Source organism: Macaca fascicularis, chromosome 6 (genome assembly GCF_037993035.2).
Source record: "Macaca fascicularis isolate 582-1 chromosome 6, T2T-MFA8v1.1".
NCBI classification, from domain to species: domain Eukaryota; kingdom Metazoa; phylum Chordata; class Mammalia; order Primates; family Cercopithecidae; genus Macaca; species Macaca fascicularis.
The window spans coordinates 172,581,847-172,603,855 of record NC_088380.1 but is presented as its reverse complement, the minus strand read 5'-3'; positions in this window follow the sequence as shown (position 1 = coordinate 172,603,855).

The window sequence follows — 22,009 nt, the reverse complement described above, 5'->3', positions numbered from 1 at the left end:
TGTTTGTATATATTTACATAAGAAATATATATGTGTTTGTGTGTGTGTATTATATATAGAGAGAGACAGAGAGAGAAAGATGTTGATATATGAAATGATGATGAACAATATTTACCTCTGGGTCACTGGATTATGGTGAAATCAAGATTTTTACCTGAATTTTTGTTACATGTATGCATTATTTTACAATCAAGATATAATGCACTTATAAAAATAAAAATCAAACTCAGATACCACACGCTCACAAATAATGCATTCTTTTTCAATACAGTCGTGCATGAGAAGTTCTAATACATTTTTCAAACTGTAGCAGTCTATTCTGACAAAATACAAAATGTGAACATACACAACAAAAAACCAAACAAGTTCACATGTTCTTAATTTCAATGGGTTTTTGTAGGAAGGGTCGAGCTGCTATTGCTTTTGTTAAAAGCATTTACTGAAAAAAATTAAAATTATAAAAGATCTGAGATCAGAAGGAAAGATTCTTCTAGAGGTACCTACTTTAAAAAATGGGCTCCTAATATATTAGTGACAAAGAAATTGTCTTGCTGACAATTACATGTCTTTGCCTTTCATTCCAAGGAAATAACCACATTGTTAACCTAGAATACCATGTAACACATCATGTTTCTTTTCACTTGGATGAAAAAATATATTTTAATGTGACTGCATATTATCATTTAGCCTTCAATATTTTTTTAACATGTCCACAGAAAAAAGATTATGACGATGAATCCTTAAAAAAATGTCCCATCCTTTCAGGCTTTCCACTTTGACCATAATTTTGGCTATAAAAAGATTAAAAATGCCCATCTGTTGTAACATTATTATTAATGCCATAGAATTTCTATGCCACTTTCTCTGCTAGTCATGAATCTAGTCAATTGTTTATATTTTCATCACTACCATCCCTGGTCACCTTTGTTTGTTTTGATATTTGTTCAATCTCTGCTTCATATATTCATCTACTCATTGGTCTCTTATTAATTTGTCATATTAAGGTCTTGTGTTCTGGTTCTATAGAGCATTCTTTTTTCTGCTATCATATAATTGACTCTTAGCACATATTAAAGTAATTCTCAAAATATAGTGGTTGTAGCAACCACTCGTTGAGTTTGATTCCAGTGATCCGAGGGACTCACTGAGACATTTATATATTTCATGATAATGTTACTTATAATTTCATTAAAGTATTTTGTGGCTCAGCCAAATTATCATTTCCATCATGACAAGAATTGTATCTTGGATATCTCAGTTTCTTTTTACTGCCTGGCAACATCCTCTACCCCCTGTAGGTGTTCAATAAATATTTGATTCACTGGTAAATTATCTACTTTGTAAACACGTATCAAGAGAATAAAGTTTCTTATTATCCATCAAGAGACTGTGAGTGGGTGAGACCTCCTCTAGAGAAGAGCATTATGAATCTTGTGGCACAACAGGAAGAATGCAGGCCCCTGAGATCAGAGAGCAAGCTGGTTACAAGATACTAAACAAAGCACCCACATTTCTGGTGCTTCCACATGTGAAACAGGTACCACCACCTGACCTGACTCAGTGCATGAGGCTGGGTTTCAGGACATTCTGAAGTTTCTTCCTATTCCTGGCTATCAGACTCTACAGATTCCTTTTGGTAATAGGAACACATCAGACTCCATATGTGCAATTGGCAATTGTGCTTAATCTTTATCTTGCCCTTATGTAGTAGTGGAATATTTTCTCCCTCAAACAGGCAGTGTACCAAAAAAGCAGCCTAATAAATCTGCAGGCAAGATGCCACTGACTAAAGATAAAGAATTTTTTAATGATCTCAATCAAGAGAGCTTATCTATGATGCTCACTGAACTTTAATGTAAAACCCATAATTGAAAGCTGAAGATGTGATGAGTGGAGAATGTTTCCATCCAGATTAAGCCTGAAGCCAATATGCCCAGGATGATAGTCTGCTAGATTTCATTTTGAACTTATACCTCAATGGATAATTTGACCTGGTCCAGGACAGGCCAGAAAGTAAATGGACATAGAATATGCTATATATATTTTTAATATTATATAGACAGTGTTATTTAACTTATTATTATAAATGTTATAAATATTTGGGGCTTATATGTGCCTGCACTGGGAACGAAGTATATGTATTATCTCTAATCTTCAATAACCAATCTTTCATAGATATTAAATATGTTATACACTTAAAGAAACAGGCTCAGTGAAATTGAGTACATTACTCAAATTCCTGTAACTTTTCCAGTGGCAGAGTTGGAACCGAACCCTTGTTGCTTAGCTCTAATGCTTATTTTGTCTCTCTTTCTCCATGACTATTTTCTGAATTTGGTGAGACATTACAGGAAAATAAAGGATTCCTGTATTTATTGCTTGATACATGTAAATGACCAAACTACTGTTATATACTGCAATGTCAATCTGTTACCTGTGTGTAGCACTTTGTTTACAATCAATTTTACATATTTTACCTTATTTGATTATCACAATATGAAATATATGGAGTAGATATTTTGTTTGTAAAATATGAGAAAACTAAGGCTTAGAGAAGCCAAAGCATAGGCTTGAAGACACAGAGCTAGTAAGTAGGAGAGTAACATGAATTTAGTTTTCTACTGCTGTAAATCAGATTACCATATGGGGAGTAGCTTAACCCACTGATGAGCTCACAGTTCTGGATGTCAGAAGTCTGGGCCCAGAGTGACTGGGTTCTACGGTTGGGGGATCACAAGGCTGAAATTGAGGTGTGAGCAAGACTGCATGTCTTTTTGCTGGTTCTAAGGAAGAATCTGCCTCACCGTGCTCTTGGCCAAATTCAGTTACCTGTGAGGTTTGATTTCCTGTGGTTGTAGAACTGAGATTCCCATTTCGGCTGTGATCCAGTGGTCTCTCACAGCGCCTGGAGAACACCTGAATTTCTGCCATGTGGCCCTGACAACCTCCAAGCCAGGAACTGAGGAATTCTCCCATCAAATCTCCCTTGTGCTTCCAATTTTTAACTTTCTCTTTCTGACTATTAGACCCAGATTTAAAGGGTTTATGTGATTGGGTCAATCCCACTCGGATAACCTTCCTCTCTTAAAATCAACTGTGCCATAAAACATAACCTGATCATGGGAGTAAAATCCACTGTACTTATAATCCTCAGGGCTATCAATAGGGGATGAAGAGTCCAGGAAAACATCTTAGCATTCTGTCAAGTGTTAAGTACCCACTCCAAGGTCTTGGTAAAATTAGTGAAGCAGGATATCTTCCTGACCCTTTCATGGGATCCACGACAGGGGTGCCTTGCTTACTCAGCCTACCACTCTCAGCTCCTCACAGGAGGGACTGCCTGAGCAAACAAGTGCAGGAGTGAACAAGCACTGGAACAAGCACTGGAACTGGCTGGCCACTTGCGGGCGCCAGCAGGAATGAACTCCATGCAGGCCCTCCACCAGCATCCAGGTGGGGTGCCTGCAACTCCCGAAGGCATGTTATGGTGCTCTTTTAGCTCTGCTGTCTGCAGACAACTTAAGTGTTAACAGCTCAGTGGGCCCTCTGCCTTTTCGCGTGAGGTGGCTACACTCCACAAGGACAAAGGGAAAGCATGACAGCCGTTTCATCTGCACTCATGGCTCCTGAGCTCTTGTCCAGCATCCAGGAAAAACAGGGTTGCAAGAAGGAATTGAAGGATGGTAAATGTGGGGGCTTTTATCACCAAATAAAGTGGCTTTCAGTGGGAAGGGGAGCTTAAAAGGGGATGGGGCACATAGGTAATCTTCCCCCCTGAAGTCCGGCCATCTCTGGCCGGATTCTTCTCTGAAGTTACATCATCAAGCCGTCCCTCTGAAGTCAAGCCACATCTCTCTGATGTCCAGCCACAGTCCCATCTACTGGCTGAGTCTGGGGTTTTTATAGACACAGGATGTGGTGGGGCAGGCCATGGTGGTTTAGGAAAAGGCAACATTCGAGTGGAAAAACAGGGACGTAAGTTCTCACTTTGGGCCACGGTTTCAGGCTTTTCAGCTTGAAAGTGGGATTTTGCAGGGGACTCACCCTTTTCTGTCTAGAATTTCTCCACCCCCCGTCCCTATCATTAGTATTATGACTCTGTCATTTACTAACCTGGTGAGAAGCTTATACTTCTCCAGGCCGTCACTATTGAGGTGAGCCATGCCACTTGCTGTGGCCAAGGAAATAGGAGCTGAACTGACATGTTACCATTTCTTTGCAGAAGTTTTGAAAGCCCTTGTGTGTTTGGCCACAGTTTTTCCCTCTGTCACAAGGCCATCATATCCCACAAAGGGCTGCTTTGTCAGCACGGATCCTGGAATAAACAGACACGTGGAGAAGAGCCATAGCAAAGCTTCAGCATGTGTCATGCATGAGGAAATCAACCATTGTGGTTTTAAAGCTACAGATAACTTGGAAGTTCTTTCTACCTCACTATTAAAGGTAACTGATATAGAAACTGGTACCTTAAAGTGAAATATTGCTGTAAATAATAAATTTATAAGTAAACACTTGGGATTGACTTTGTAGCCAGCTAGTGAGTGGCAAGAAAACTCAATAAATTTTGGAGGCTGGAAAGATGATGATATGTGACATAATGGTGAAACTAAAGAAAACTGACTGACCTTGTTAAACCAAAGATATATTTTTGGGTCTTAGTTTCTCATCTATAGCATAGGATACCACCTCTATTTTAATACCAGAGTTATAAAGTCTTTTAGTAGAGTTCTACTTTTTTAGCTCTTGAAGAATAAGTTTCTCTAATGCGAATCAGATACAGCACTTAATTTTTCTATATAATTTATGAATAACAGCTTATGATTATTAGGCCCTTATTCTATAATAGTCTGCTAAACAATTGAATATGCCTTCTCATGATTTTCATGACTATCATGCAAAGATATAAAGGAAGTACAATGTAAATAGCTTCCTTGCCTACATATTTAGTCTGAATTTCAGCCCAAGTGATTTTATCCCAAATCCCAACTCAATTCAAATTTTTAATTCATATTTTTTTCACTCTTCTATCTCTAATATGATAGACTTGCAAATAAGGAAGAACTCTCAACAGTGACTTCAAAACTGAGGATATTTAATTGTATGCCTGCACCATGATCTAGTTAAACAATCCTTTATGATGTGAAAAGAAAAAGTAAACCAAAACTGAAGAGTTTTTAAAAGTATAATTTGTCCGGGCGCGGTGGCTCACGCCTGTAATCCCAGCACTTTGGGAGGCCGAGGCGGGCGGATCACAAGGTCAGGAGATCGAGACCATGGTGAAACCCCGTCTCTACTAAAAATAGAAAAAATTAGCCGGGCACGGTGGCGGGTACCTGTAGTCCCAGCTACTCGGGAGGCTGAGGCAGGAGAATGGCGTGAACCCGGGAGGCGGAGCTTGCAGTGAGCCGAGATTGCGCCACTGCACTCCAGCCTGGGCGACAGAGCGAGACTCCGTCTCAAAAAAAAAAAAAAAAAAAAAAAAAGTATAATTTTTCAGATCAAAACTCATGATTGAGAACCACAGATGTGGTTTTGGACAGGAGTCACCCATTGGATCATAGGCTTTTAGAAGACAAGCCCCATTGTTCTTCCCTGGAATGTTTTCTGAAACTAACTCTCACATCCTTTTTTCATCGATCACTCAAAACATGCATTTCTTACACTTAAACTCTTACCATTTTTTTTTCAGCCACAAATGTTCCTTATTCTATGTATTTCTTTCTGTTAAAATCTGAAGTATCCCTTGAAATTCATTTCTAAAGCTGCCTCCTATATCTCTAAGTATATCTCACTTTCCTTTGAGCTCCCATAGCACTTTAAAATTCTCTTTGACACTTCAGGCACCTGGGTTAGAGGAAAAGAATGAGGAGTTTGGAGGTGGACTGCAGCCAGTCCTCCTTGCCTCCCCCTTATTAACTATGGGACGGTGTGTCCAGACCTTCAAGATGATTTTAAGCCTCCAATACTATCCCTGAATTTCACAGTCAGAACATCAGGTCATCACTCGCAACCCATCCACAGTCTTAGGTATGAATTGCTCGTGCTGACATTTTCTCATGTATTGCCCCAGTTGATTCTGAATCCACAATCCTCCTTCTATCTTTGGCTCCATTTTACTCCTTTAACATGATTTCACTGGACACCACTTTGTCTACACTGCCTTCCCTCCTCGACTCTAAGTAGAATCTGCCCACCAGCCACCAACCTTGCTGCTTGAGAACCTAAGTAACATTTTGCTCAGTCTTACATATATTTTCCTCCCAGAAGTGGCACTTGCCATCTGGAATGAAAACATGCCATCTGAAATGAAAACATGGTCATCTGGAATGAAAACATGGTCAAGATAACAACCTCTGTTCAGTCTCAGTTTCCTCCATATTACAATGTGTTAAATTCTCTGTGGGTGATTTTGATGATTTCTGGAGATAATGCATGCCAAGGTCTTAACTCAGTGTGCTTTGCACATAACAAGCACTCATTAAATATGAGCTTCTGCCTCCATCCCCACTCTTCCTCCATCCTGTATTAAAGTCATTTGCTTCTGTTCTCATTCATAGGTGGGAACTGAACAATGAGAACACTTGGACACAAGGTGAGGAACATCACACACTGGGGCCTGTCATGGGGTAGCAGGAGGGGGGAGGTATAGCATTAGGAGATAAACCTAATGTAAATGACGAGTTAATGGGTGCAGCACACCAACGTGGCACATGTATACATATGTAACAAACCTGCATGTTGTGCACATGTACCCTAGAACTTAAAGTATAATAATAAAAACATATTTTAAGTCATTTGCTTCATTCAATATTTATGCCTTGCCTTTCTCCTATTCTGCAAAATGATTTTAAGTACCTCAGAAGTAGTTCTCAATCTTATTAATCTCAATATCTGTGATAATGCTTAAGCATGTGTTTTATATCGTTGTATTAAATGTACTGGAACACATACACTATATGCTTAGTAGCATAAATGAATATGAGTAAGAATAGGGCCTGGTCTGTACTGCCTTAGAAGTTTTAGTCTATTAGGATTATGAAGTGATACAAATAATGTTAAGAAGAGGGTTCAGGGACATTTTTGAAGTACTGAGAATTGTGGCTATTCAGGGATGTAACATAATAAAGAGCCAGATGACCAGAAAAGATGTGACAGATCAATAAGAATATTGGTGAGAATCAATGTAAGTTTCAGACACAATACAAATTTATATAGAAAATATGGGGTGGTGGTTTCATCTGCCACTGGAAAAATTAGACTGCTTCAGGCACAGCTAGATCCAGAGTCTCAATCTTAACCGAATAGGTTTATCTTTTTCCATATGTCTGTGATTTCCCCTGAATGAATGTTTTCTTAGAAGAGATGCTCTACAAGGCAGGAAAGATGGCTGTAAGTTAAACTACTTCACTAGGAAGGAAACGTCGTTCTGTTGATGTCAACATCTTGAGGAGGACTCTAACTGATTCAGTTTGAGCTGCATATTCATCTCCAAACAATTGCTATAGTCAGAGGGAGGAGGCATCTCTGAGCACTTCTGTTAGATCTTGGGGTAGCAGCCCACTTGAATTACATGACCGGAAGAAAATGAGTGTTAGGGAAGCTGAGAAGACAAAACTGGAGTTTCCATTATTTAGAATCTGTGTCATGGCTCAAAGAACTAACAGCAAAGAGAATGGAGTGTTTTTGGTGGGAAGAACAACAAATCAAAAAGCAGAGAGAGGGGAAACAAACTTGGCTCATTTACATAACATTAAGAAAGATGGACTGGGCATGGTGGCTCACGCCTGTAATCCCAGCACTTTGGGAGGCTGAGGCAGATGGATCACGACGTCAGGAGATCAAGACCACCCTGGCCAACATGGTGAAACCCCATCTCTACTAAAAATACAAAAAATTAGCTGGCTGTGGTGGCGTGCACCTGTAATCCCAGATACTTGGGAGGCTGATGCAGGAGAATTACTTGAACCTGGGAGGTGGAGACTGCAGTGAGCCAAGATTGCACCACTGCACTGCAACCTGGTAACAGAGCAAGACGCCACCTCAAAAAAAAAAAAAAAGAAAAAAAGAAAAAAAAGAAAGAAAGATGGCCAAATATAGTGCGAAATTCAATAGAACTTAGTAAAGGGAACTAAAGAATTGGAGACAGGTAAAACTTGGTTTAAATTCTTAACTTTGGATTTATTGATTCTTATTCCTTGGGCAAGGTATTTAACTGCTCAGAACCTCAGTTTCTTTATCAGTTCCATGGGGATAACACCATGCATATCCTAGAGTCATTTGTTAGTGTATGAGATAATGTGTCCAAAGTTTCTGGTGCAATCTCTGAAATGCAATATTTAGCAGCATTAGTAAAAATTAAATGCCAAAATAATGATAAGGATGATCAAAATCAGAGGAGTTTGCTTTGGGAAACAGTGGGCACCAGAAGGCAATCTCTAGAAAAAGTCAACGCCCTCCCCTGGGTCTCCTGTCTAAGTTTTGTTACAGTCATTGTGAATCTTTTTCTCCTGCTGGCATGGCACCACCAGGTAGAAGGGCATCTGGAGGTAACACTAAGGTCATCTTGCCTTTGAGCAGAAACAGAGATTTGGGGAAGTTGGAAAGCAGACAGCAAGTAGGGGCTTATAATCTATGACTCAGAATTTTGTTTTTCCTCAGAATAACTGTAATCACAATCTCTTCTGGCTTTCATTCGACAGAGAAATTGGAGAGAAAAGGAGGAATGGGCATATTATCCAGTGAATCCCATTTGCCATTGCATTCATAGATCACCATATGTTCATCATTTATAAAAAACCTATTTTAAGCTCGTTTTGCATGCATGCCCCCAAATTATTTCCATCTTATATATCTATACAAAATTTTGTTTTTAACAAACCTTTTTAGGGATATAGCTTTAAACCTTTAAACCTTTTATTGCTCTTAATCTAATTTGTTTATTTTGCTTTCATTTTTCACAATTTTCTTATTGATGGCTTTTCGAATATTATTCGAATATTATTCTCAAGTATGTGGACTGATTCTCCATGATAACCATTCTTAAATCTGGGGTGAACAAATGTATAAGAATCTGCATGTAATTAACAATTTGAGAAAACACAGGTTACACTTAGAAATAATATGAAACATTAAATGGCACTGTGACTTGTTAGGTGGCTATCATTCCTCACTGCGAAATATAAGAAAAAACTTCATCTTTTATATGAAGTATCATCTGTTACCAACCCAAACTTAAGGTTTACTTTTCCTTTATTATTGTCCATTTCTAGAACATACAGACTTTTCAAATTAATTTATCCAGTGTCCTCTTCGAATATAGGGAAAAACAGAAAAAAAAAAAAAAAAGAACTGTATAGTGTAGTCAGAATATATTGTTTTTATTGGACACATCTGTCACATGGGTTAATCTACATTCTAAGCCCAAAACAACAATTACACCATTTAGACTTCTACTTTATTTTTACAGTATGTATTTGTCTTTTTCAGGAATCCTAGAATTATTAGGGTACTTAACAGTTCAATATTTAAAGTGTTTTTGCTATAATGGTCTCAAACTCTATTTAAGAGAAAAAAGATATCAATTACTTTTTAAATTATTGGTAAAATTATTGAATGTCTCCCCAATAATATATGCAGGTTTAAGTCTTATAAACATGAAGCACATTAAGTTAGACACCCCAAATGCAAGCCCAGATCATGTTCATTTCGGAAGGTCATAAAATCTCATTTTGGTAGACACGCATCATCTGTGATAACGCCTTGATTAAAGTGACCCAAAAGGGGCAAATGTGCATTTGGGTTTTGGAACGAGCTTATCATTACTTCTGAAGAAGTGAAGCAATCAAGACTTTTATCACTTCTTCTTCCTCCCATAGATCTTTAGAAGGAACACTGTGGTAGTGGATATTCACATTAAAAGAGAAACAACAGGAGGAAAAGGCACCCGACGAAGGAAAATATTTTCTAGTCAAATTTTCCTGCACCTAACTAGCAAACTTAAAATGAATAGGCTTACTACCCTTAAGGCAGTAATATTTCAAAACACATTTATGTATATTAATTAAAACTTTATCAGCCGGGTGCGGTGGCTCAAGCCTGTAATCCCAGCACTTTGGGAGGCCGAGACGGGCGGATCACGAGGTCAGGAGATCGAGACTATCCTGGCTAACACGGTGAAACCCCGTCTGTACTAAAAACTACAAAAAACGAGCCGGGTGAGGTGGTGGGCGCCTGTAGTCCCAGCTACTCGGGAGGCTGAGGCAGGAGAATGGCGTAAACCCGGGAGGCGGAGCTTGCAGTGAGCGGAGATCCGGTCACTGCACTCCAGCCTGGGCGACAGAGTGAGACTCCGTCTGGAGGAAAAAAAAAAAAAAAAAAAAAAAAAAAACTTTGTCAAGAAAGAGAAAATAGATAGGAGTATGGGAAAACCAAGGCATCAGTGAATGAGTTACTTGTATCCATCTTCACAAGTTTCTTCATTTGTAATTATCACATGAGACACTGTCTATCCACCGTCATGTGCATGGGGTCAGGATCCTTGGTCCTCTGAACTTGCTAGCACTGCCTAGTGGCCTGATAGGCATCCATGAACTAGGAGGCATTAACAATATTCAAAGATCTTTTTGAAGAAAATGGTGGTAAAATTCACATAACATAACATTTGACAGTGATTGTCGGTGATGTGAAGACACACAGAACACACATGCCTGGGTTTGCAGATGCTGCTTTACTAGAATGTACATTTCATGAAGGCAATGACTATACCCCTAAACAATGCCTGGCACGGTCTGAACACGCAATAAATATTTGCTAAATGCTTTAAGGAAAACTCTTTTCCACATTATAATTGCACCGTCAAAGCCCGTAACCTCTAGCAGTACACATTCCCCTTTCTACCTTAGTTTCTTCATCCAGCAGATTTAAACGTAACTGTATCATTTCCCAAGACCACATGCAAAGTATTACACATTAAGTCATAAGATGGAAATAAAGATTAAATTATAAATGAGAGCTGGTGAAGGACAACAACACAGGAAGCTACAAACTGAGTGACATTTTAAACAGACTCCTTGATTACAATGTTTTATGTGGAAGAGGTGGAAGGCTATACCACTTCGAAGTCTTTAAAACAGCAATGCTTAAATAACCAGCTTTGAAAGACTAACAATAGATTTTAGCTCTAGCCCTGCAACAGCATAACAATGTCATACACACAAAAAAATAAGCTGAAGGCCCCGCTGAAATATTTGCATCTTAGAGATCTTCTAAAAAGCTATGTGAGCACAAAAGATGCCACTGCTGTTCCAACACATGAGCCTTTGATGTTCCCTCATCTTTACATCATAGAAGGAGCTCAAAGGGTTAATTAAAATTTAATGATATCGGCAGTACTTTGAAAAAGTTATGAACGTGGGTGAGATCAATCACTTTCTTGGACTGCCTGACTTCAAAGCAGACATTATGCAAAAGGAGAGAGGGGGAAAACTGCTCCCATTCTGAACTGAATTCATAAGCAAGGATTTTCTCATTAGTGGTCTGTACATGGAGGAGATTCCAAGTTCAAACTAAAAAGAGGTGAGATGCCAAAAAGTGGTTAATCTGAATGTTAAGGCTTTGATGCCGATCGCATTTATATTTGAATGAACACATTACCAGAAGCATCGAAACACTGAAAGACCCCAAATCAGGAATCTTGGGATTAAGGGGGATAAACAGCTTTTTTTCTTTATTTCTGCTTTAGGAATCCCATTTTGCTTGCCTGGATTTAGCAAAAGAAGAAACAAAGAAAACTAAACTAATTAACTTGTTTACGCATTCCAGTAACATTCTACAGAATGACATTTAAAATGATTCATCTAAACTTCTGTCAAAATGTAAACTTTTGGCTCTCTCCAAGGTTTCTTCTCTACCTGTGTTATCATTACCTAAATTTCCTAACTATAATTTTCTTTTCCTCTGAAATTCATTTATGTATAAGTATAAAGAATTTTTTTTTCCCAGCGAAAGGCAAATAATTATTTTGAGACACATGAAGCATGCTGTATTTATAGGGTTGCATCTTGAGGTGGGGATGGTCATTTTGACATAAATTATAAATGTAGGAGATAGTCTGCTTTCAAACAATTATGAATTGTCACTAGAAACCAGGAAACCAGGACATGCTCCCAAACTGGTTCGGAAAAGACCACATTCAAATGTTCCTATCTAGTGGCACCTTTTCCTAAACATGTGGGCAGCAAAGGTTTGTAGAGGATTAAGAAGGGAAATTAGCAGAATTGTGTATGTATTTGGAAGTGAAAATTACATGAGATGTCTATTTGTGAAAGATTCTGAGCAAAGAAATAGTTGTATATGTTCTCATCTGTCACAATGTTAATAGAAAAATCAAATCATAAAAGTGCCCAATTTGGGAAGACTTTAAAATACGCTGGTTTCCTCCAATACATTTTTTCTCTCAAGGTATTTCTTCGAAGATAGAAGAATGGGGTTTCCGTGAGATCCAAAGCTCACAGGATCTGGTGGATTCTGTCGGAAACTCCCAACATGATCATACAGCAGTTCAAGAGAGGAGCCTGTGATACTGATGTTTGTATCTATTCAGAAAATTAACAATCTTCTGAATTTATTCTGTTTGTAAACTGCAGAATCTTCCCTGGACTCTTACAGAACCAATAATTCTCCAGCTGCTTTTTTAATTTAATCTGAATAAATAAAACATAGGAATTATACTCAATATTTGGAGTTTTGTCTCTCTCTGTAGTTATGTTTTGATCTTAAGCAAGGAAGTCCTACAATACCCAAAGGATAAATCTGGGGTAAGAGATCCAGATCCATTGAGAGCTTCTATAGGTAACGTGCACAGGTCAGGTTAGGACAATGGCAAGTGGGTGGAGGGCTGATAGCTCAGCTCAAGTCTCCCACATTTTATAAGTTTAAAATTGCTATCATCGCCTAATAACACACATCGGGTGGTGAGATTCAGCCGGGAACCATCTGTTCAGATCCTTGGAACTACAGTTAATTTTTCCTGAATTAAATACAGAGATTGTGAGAGATAACAAACCTTGATGCTCTCTACATTTTCAGAAAATAGACAAAACACTTTCCCTAACAGACATTGTTTACCCACAGCTATCCTCTGGTTCATTAGGAAGCGATAGCAAGTATCCTTTTAGCTATATCCTCTTTATAATCTCAAAATAAAATTCCCTCAGTACAATACTTTTTATGTTCCCATGTTTTTGTATTTGTTGTTGTTTTTTTTCAAATATAAAGACAAAATAACTTGTCTTTCTTTCCTTTTATCTTTCCTTCTTCACATAAATGGCCACTGTACTTATTACATAAATTTTTATTATTTTCATTCATTTCTGAACATTTTTAACCTCCTAATTTACATAGGTAAATGATCTGATAGACAAAAGGGACTATAATAAAAACAGCATAAAATAAATATCTCAGAATTTTGACAGGTTCAAGGATGAGGAGGAAGAAATGAGGGTACATAGGTTATAGTTTTGAATCGGGTGAATACGGAGGGCAACAGTGAGAAGGTGATATTTAAGTAAAGATCTGGAGACAGTGGAGAAGTCAGTCAAATAATATTCAAGGACAAGAGCATTCCAGACCAAAAGAGCATGCAAAGCACTGAAGAATAGAATCTAGCTACTACATTCAAATTCAAGAAGCTATTGCAGGCACAGGAGGCAAGGAGAAGGTCCATGCATCAGGGCTCTGCATCAATTCATATTTCCATGCACCTTTAGCAGAGCTATTTGATATTAGTCTTGTTAGTTTCCTATTTTTTTCCGCTGTCTTACCATTTATCTAGTGTTCCTCCATCTCCTTACCTTAGCCGTGTTTTCTTTTGCTTACACTTCCCTCTAATATGAATCTCAAATACAGCAAAAAGATGAAGACTTCTTTTTAAGTCTTTTCATTTTAATTTTCATAAAGAAAAGTATCAATATAAAACGATGCCAACAAACAAATGATTCTAGCAGAAAATTTGCTAATGATATAGAAGATAACAGACTTCTCCTTTTACACACACGTTTACAAATCCTTGAGGGGCTGATAAAGACTGATTACACACACATTGCCAAGCCATACTTGAACTCTCAGAGTTTGTAATTCAGTTCACATTCCCTTTTTGCTAGTATTGTTTTTGTACTGAAAACTCTAAAGTTGTCAAATGAGGTGGCACCAAGTTTATGGATGGCGGGATCTCTTAATTTTTCTTAACATTTTTTGTTCATTTGTACATTACAATTTTCAATTTTTTTCTTGGAATCACCTGCCTCCATCTTGAATGGGAGGGAAACAGATGGTAAAACTCTTGTACTTTGTAAGAAGAGTACTTGAATAATGATTTTACTTTTCCCTCAGGATGAATTAGCTAGGTGCTTGTAAAGCGACTTTGTTAACATCACTTCTTACCACGTATTTCGTGAAAGAAGAAAAGGTAAGAACCCTCACTACTGACCACTTACGATTATCTTCCAGTTTCACAATATAGTGCTTTCCCAGTTTGCATATATAAGTCTCTTCCTGTAATTTGAAAAACAATATTTTGATTCTAATTTAAGTTTTTGACTTACAAAAGAAGGAACTATACTGAGTTCATTTCACTGGGAATAATAAAAATAAGTAGTTGTAAATTGGTATTTTCCATTTTATTTAAATCTATGCTTAAAATCTATTTTTGAAACCTGGGGTTTTGTTTCCATTCCTGACCCCACTTGTCAAGGATATCCATAAAGGTGGCTAGATTTTATGATACTGATTCAGGTCAAAGATGAAATAAATCTTGTCTGCAACTACTGTGGCCACAGAAAGATTTCTGAAGGTGATCATCAGTGGAAAGTCCTATGATTGAAGGATCTAGCTTAGAAAGTCAATCCAGAGATGATGGGAGTGTAATCAAATAAGGTGAGTTAGATCAGGAGAGGTGGATGAAATGAGGTGCAAAAAGGAGCCCTACAAAAAAGAAATGAAGGCTTTAAATTTATCAGCCTTAATAAGCAGGAAAAAACAAAAAACAAAACAACAACAACAACAACAACAACAACAAAAACAGGAGGGGATTGAAAAGAGCAAGAGAGAAAAGAAGGAAGAAGCATGGGAGAGCTTTGAAGTGAAAGTAGAGAAAGAAAGCAGAAAGCTAGACTAAGTCAACACACCTGATCATCTGTCATATTTAAAGGATAGGTTTAATAAAAGTACATTTACATTTAAACAAGTAGTGTGACAAGGAAGTGAAAAACCAGATTCTCTGAATTTATACTATCCAGAAGTCCTGTTTCCATGAGTGTCAGCTAAGTTCCTGGGTCAGTCCTTAACTTTGAAACCTTCTGTTTCCTTACCTGTAAAACGGGATAGTTCGTGAACAATTCACTGGAGGTTGTGTCAGAACCCATGAAATCATGCTTGTGATACATTTATTATGAGACCTGGAGCATAGCAAGTAGTCTAAAATGTTACTTATTCTGATTTCATAGTAGCAAAGTGTTTAAAGAAGAGTATGCTACTACTTGCCCTAATTCGCTTTTTAAACAAATCATTGCACTTCATATTTAACCTACATGGTATCATTTAAATATCAACTACATAAACAGCAATCTTATTTCTTCATATTCCCTTTTGGCATAATTAACTGTAGGAAAACTCTAAAAGAGTTGATTTCTTATTCTAAGTTTAATATCCCACCCCCCAATTTTTGCTTCCACTTTCATCCCAATGAACTCAAAGCTTTTCAGCAAATTAAATAATTTGGCAAAATCAGTGCACACAGTGTGATAGACTTGTTATGCTATATAGTTCTCTCTGGGGTGTTTGTCCAAAGACTATATCAATATGAATGTCAAATTACAAACACTGGAGTCTGTGCACTATGGGATATGGGAGAGTAGAGGTCTCTTAAATCATAATGATCCTTTCCACACTCACTGAGTTGGAACTACTACATACTAATCTACCGTGGCAAGTTCCCTTTTTCCTGTTCTTTCCCTACTAGCTCTGCTACCATCCTCCCTCAGAGAGAACCCCTATAAGTCAATCCTATCAGGTCTCCCACATCTATTCTTGTCACCTCCCAGGCATTTTTGGCAGAATCTTTCCAACCCTAACTGATAATGCAACTGTCGTGATGAAAGCCTGCTATTGTTCCCCATTGCTACATCAATAAACAAAGATGTTTACATTTCGATATTTTAGATCATTTATGTCAAAATAATAAAGATTCTATACTTTGCCTACAGGGCCTTATCTACACCCTCATGCTCCTCTTCATCCTCCGTCTACTCACACTCTCCACACCCTAATCACATTGAGTTCCTCGCCAGTTTGGAGATGGCACTGACCTCCTGCCCCGGGCCTCAACACCTGCTCAGTCCTCTCTTCTCCATTTAGGCCTGTGCTGCTCTTTTCCAACTTCCAAGCACTTTTTTTTAAAAGTTAACTCTTCAGATTCCAACTCAATGCCACCTCAGAGAATCTTTCCTCCTCGCTTCGCCCCTGCTCTGCCCTCAGCCCCTAGTCATTTTATTGCTTTCCCAAAATTCTGCACGTTCTCTTTATGGCACTAAAATGTCTATTATTCTGTCAACTCTCCTGGACTTTTCCATAAATATCCTATCTAAATTGTAACTGCTATATTTTTCCTTGTGATTGTTACCTAATATCTCCTGATTAGAATTTAAATTCGATTAAAATTGGGACTTTGTGTTATCTTGCCATTAGATCCCAGCACCTACTACATAGACAACATAAGTGTTTTATGTAATAATAAAGAAATAAAAGGTCCAGGAAACATATTTGGCCCTTTAACATATGAGATCTTCTCCCCACCAGGCAAGGTAAGATCGTGTGTCCCTATTCACCGCTGATGAACCCAGTTAGGAGAGGTAAAAACCATTCCCAAGATCACATATCTAGCAGGTGCTAGAGTTGAGATTAAAACTTTTATGTTTTATTTAGAAAATCAAGGTTCTATTCTCAACAATCTGCTACTTCTTACTGTCTCAGTTCCCTGAATTTTGATCCCAAAACTGTTTAAGTGAACTTACTTCCTGCTACACCTGTCTTAGTTGTTTTCTGTCCTACATTTCCTTGACTTTAGGCACCACCACTTTATTCAGCTTTGATGAAAGGGACATAGGACTCCCAAGTCCCTATAGAATCATCTAGTAATGAATTTTACATTATGTGTTTCTCTCTCCATCACTTACAAAGGTTGCAAGTGTTGGGACTGTCAAAATTCAAACATAGTATCAACTAGAGCTTTCACCATCCTTAGATTCCTTTTGACTGAGTTATTTCTCTCCAGATGACATCCGTGCTCCTTGGAAGACTAGTGTCAACACACGTTTCTTTTTCTTTCTGCCCAAGTCAATGTAGTAATATAATATTTTGTTATTTAAAATTGAGCCTGTTTGAAGTAATAGCAGGTAACAGAAACAGGATGGAAATACACGCTTTGTTTTTCCTTGGATATATATATTTCAACGAACCTTCCCACTGGAAGTTAAAACAGCTTAGACAATTAGGATTACCTGACTTTCAGAAACATGGATGGGTAGTACGTTTTTCCTGGACCCCTCAGGAACTTCACCTTCATCAAAAGTAGCATGTACCTCCCCTTCAGCATGTCAGAGCCTGGGCACCACGTCTAGTTTTGCCTGTGCCTCCTGTATACGTTAATCAGGCACAAACTGTGTATTTTTAGATATCAAAATGACTTTAAATGCTGATCCTTTGATGTCCTTAAGGGATATTACAAAGCAATGCCGAATATTAAGACCAAGGTATGAATATGTATGTCCATATTATGTATAAATGATATATAATCACTTGTTAACCTTTATATCCCTTTTAGAATAAGTGTTAAATGAATGAAGCTAGAAGGAATAAGCTGTCTTTTGCCCTTTGCTTCCCTAGGGTTTTATAGTTCAATGCCCTCCCCTCTGATTTTAAAATTATGGTTTTAATATTCTTTTCAGAATGGTTTTTACACTTTAGTAGAGTTTACATAATATCCACATAAATTCCAAGTGTATGTTTTCAATTGCAAATGTTCAATTATTTTTGATGTTAGAACAGAAGTTATAGAAAAGAGTAAAATCCTACTGTGTTATGTTTATCACATTCAAGGTGATAAGGGTGAACACGAGACCATTTATTCCATTCTCAGAGCCTAGAAAATGTCACTCCACAGATATTTCTATATACAGTCAGTATTTTAGAGCTAAATCAGAGAAGAATGAAGTCACTCTGGTTTAAGGTAAGGGCAGAACCCTGCCCCCTCAGGCAGTTCACTTTGTGGGAACCACCAAAACAATATCCTGGAATTTGTCTTGAAAATTAAGAATCCATCTCAGCCTCCCTGGGCTAAATTACAAAAACAGATTTCCAATGTACCTCAGTGACTTGCCAAGGGGAATGAAGACCAGTTACCTGGCTAGACTAGAACTGTAGAAGGTAGTTCTTTTCACTGTCTCACTAGGGCTTTAGGTCACTGTGCTTTAATTCATCAAATAGAAGGCTGACCAATTTTCTTATAGGTCTGGGTTCATAATATCCGCCTTGATTCAATCATTTGATGTGGCTTCTAAGAAGACATAAAATGTCAGGAAGTAAAACGATAGAGTAAAATAGCAGGGTTAGATAAATTATTTTTTATTTTTTTAAATTTATTTATTATTATTGTACTTTAAGTTGTAGGGTACATGTGCATAACGTGCAGGTTTGTTACATATGTATACTTGTGCCATGTTGGTGTGCTGCACCCATCAACTCATCATTTACATCAGGTATAACTCCCAATGCAATACCTCCCCCCTCCCCCCTCCCCATGATAGGCCCCTGTGTGTGATGTTCCCCTTCCTGAGTCCAAGTGATCTCATTGTTCAGTTCCCACCTATGAGTGAGAACATGCGGTGTTTGGTTTTCTGTTCTTGTGATAGTTTGCTAAGATGATGGTTTCCAGCTGCATCCACGTCCCTACAAAGGACGCAAACTCATCCTTTTTGATGGCTGCATAGTATTCCATGGTGTATATGTGCCACATTTTCTTAATCCAATCTGTCACTGATGGACATTTGGGTTGATTCCAAGTCTTTGCTATTGTGAATAGTGCTGCAATAAACATACGTGTGCATGTGTCTTTATAGAAGCATAATTTATAATCCTTTGGGTATATACCCAGTAATGGGATGGCTGGGTCATATGGTACATCTAGTTCTAGATCCTTGAGGAATCGCCATACTGTTTTCCATAATGGTTGAACTAGTTTACAATCCCACCAACAGTGTAAAAGTGTTCCTATTTCTCCACATCCTCTCCAGCACCTGTTGTTTCCTGACTTTTTAATGATCGCCATTCTAACTGGTGTGAGATGGTATCTCATTGTGGTTTTGATTTGCATTTCTCTGATGGCCAGTGATGATGAGCATTTTTTCATGTGTCTGTTGGCTGTATGAATGTCTTCTTTTGAGAAATGTCTGTTCATATCCTTTGCCCACTTTTTGATGGGGTTGTTTGTTTTTTTCTTGTAAATTTGTTTGAGTTCTTTGTAGGTTCTGGATATTAGCCCTTTGTCAGATGAGTAGATTGCAAAAATTTTCTCCCATTCTGTAGGTTGCCTGTTCACTCTGATGGTAGTTTCTTTTGCTGTGCAGAAGCTCTTTAATTTAATGAGATCCCATTTGTCAATTTTGGCTTTTGCTGCCGTTGCTTTTGGTGTTTTAGACATGAAGTCTTTGCCCATGCCTATGTCCTGAATGGTACTACCTAGGTTTTCCTCTAGGATTTTTATGGTATTAGGTCTAACATTTAAGTCTCTAATCCATCTTGAATTAATTTTCGTATAAGGAGTAAGGAAAGGATCCAGTTTCAGCTTTCTACTTATGGCTAGCCAATTTTCCCAGCACCATTTATTAAATAGGGAATCCTTTCCCCATCTCTTGTTTCTCTCAGGTTTGTCAAAGATCAGATGGCTGTAGATGTGTGGTATTATTTCTGAGGACTCTGTTCTGTTCCATTGGTCTATATCTCTGTTTTGGTACCAGTACCATGCTGTTTTGGTTACTGTAGCCTTGTAGTATAGTTTGAAGTCAGGTAGCGTGATGCCTCCAGCTTTGTTCTTTTGACTTAGGATTGCCTTGGAGATGCGGGCTCTTTTTTGGTTCCATATGAACTTTAAAGCAGTTTTTTCCAATTCTGTGAAGAAACTCATTGGTAGCTTGATGGGGATGGCATTGAATCTATAAATTACCTTGGGCAGTATGGCCATTTTCACGATATTGATTCTTCCTATCCATGAGTATGGTATGTTCTTCCATTTGTTTGTGTCCTCTTTGATTTCACTGAGCAGTGGTTTGTAGTTCTCCTTGAAGAGGTCCTTTACATCCCTTGTAAGTTGGATTCCTAGGTATTTTATTCTCTTTGAAGCAATTGTGAATGGAAGTTCATTCCTGATTTGGCTCTCTGTTTGTCTGTTACTGGTGTATACGAATGCTTGTGATTTTTGCACATTAATTTTGTATCCCGAGACTTTGCTGAAGTTGCTTATCAGCTTAAGGAGATTTTGGGCTGAGACAATGGGGTTTTCTAAATATACAATCATGTCATCTGCAAACAGGGACAGTTTGACTTCTTCTTTTCCTAACTGAATACCCTTGATTTCTTTCTCTTGCCTGATTGCCCTAGCCAGAACTTCCAACACTATGTTGAATAGGAGTGGTGAGAGAGGGCATCCCTGTCTTGTGCCAGTTTTCAAAGGGAATTTTTCCAGTTTTTGCCCATTCAGTATGATATTGGCTGTGGGTTTGTCATAAATAGCTCTTATTATTTTGAGGTACAGTCCATCAATACCAAATTTATTGAGCGTTTTTAGCATGAAGGGCTGTTGAATTTTGTCAAAAGCCTTTTCTGCATCTATTGAGATAATCATGTGGTTCTTGTCTTTGGTTCTGTTTATATGCTGGATTATGTTTATTGATTTGCGAATGTTGAACCAGCCTTGCATCCCAGGGATGAAGCCCACTTGATCATGGTGGATAAGCTTTTTGATGTGTTGCTGAATCCGGTTTGCCAGTATTTTATTGAGGATTTTTGCATCGATGTTCATCAGGGATATTGGTCTAAAATTCTCTTTTTTTGTTGTGTCTCTGCCAGGCTTTGGTATCAGGATGATGTTGGCCTCATAAAATGAGTTAGGGAGGATTCCCTCTTTTTCTATTGATTGGAATAGTTTCAGAAGGAATGGTACCAGCTCCTCCTTGTACCTCTGGTAGAATTCAGCTGTGAATCCATCTGGTCCTGGACTTTTTTTGGTCGGTAGGCTATTAATTATTGCCTCAATTTCAGAGCCTGCTATTGGTCTATTCAGGGATTCAACTTCTTCCTGGTTTAGTCTTGGAAGAGTGTAAGTGTCCAGGAAATTATCCATTTCTTCTAGATTTTCCAGTTTATTTGCGTAGAGGTGTTTATAGTATTCTCTGATGGTAGTTTGTATTTCTGTGGGGTCGGTGGTGATATCCCCTTTATCATTTTTAATTGCGTCGATTTGATTCTTCTCTCTTTTCTTCTTTATTAGTCTGGCTAGTGGGCTGTCAATTTTGTTGATCTTTTCAAAAAACCAACTCCTGGATTCATTGATTTTTTGGAGAGTTTTTTGTGTCTCTATCTCCTTCAGTTCTGCTCTGATCTTAGTTATTTCTAGCCTTCTGCTAGCTTTCGAATGTGTTTGCTCTTGCTTCTCTAGTTCTTTTAATTGCGATGTTAGAGTGTCAATTTTAGATCTTTCCTGCTTTCTCTTGTGGGCATTTAGTGCTATAAATTTTCCTCTACACACTGCTTTAAATGTGTCCCAGAGATTCTGGTATGTTGTATCTTTGTTCTCATTGGTTTCAAAGAACATCTTTATTTCTGCCTTCATTTCGTTATGTACCCAGTAGTCATTCAGGAGCAGGTTGTTCAGTTTCCATGTAGTTGAGCGGTTTTGATTGAG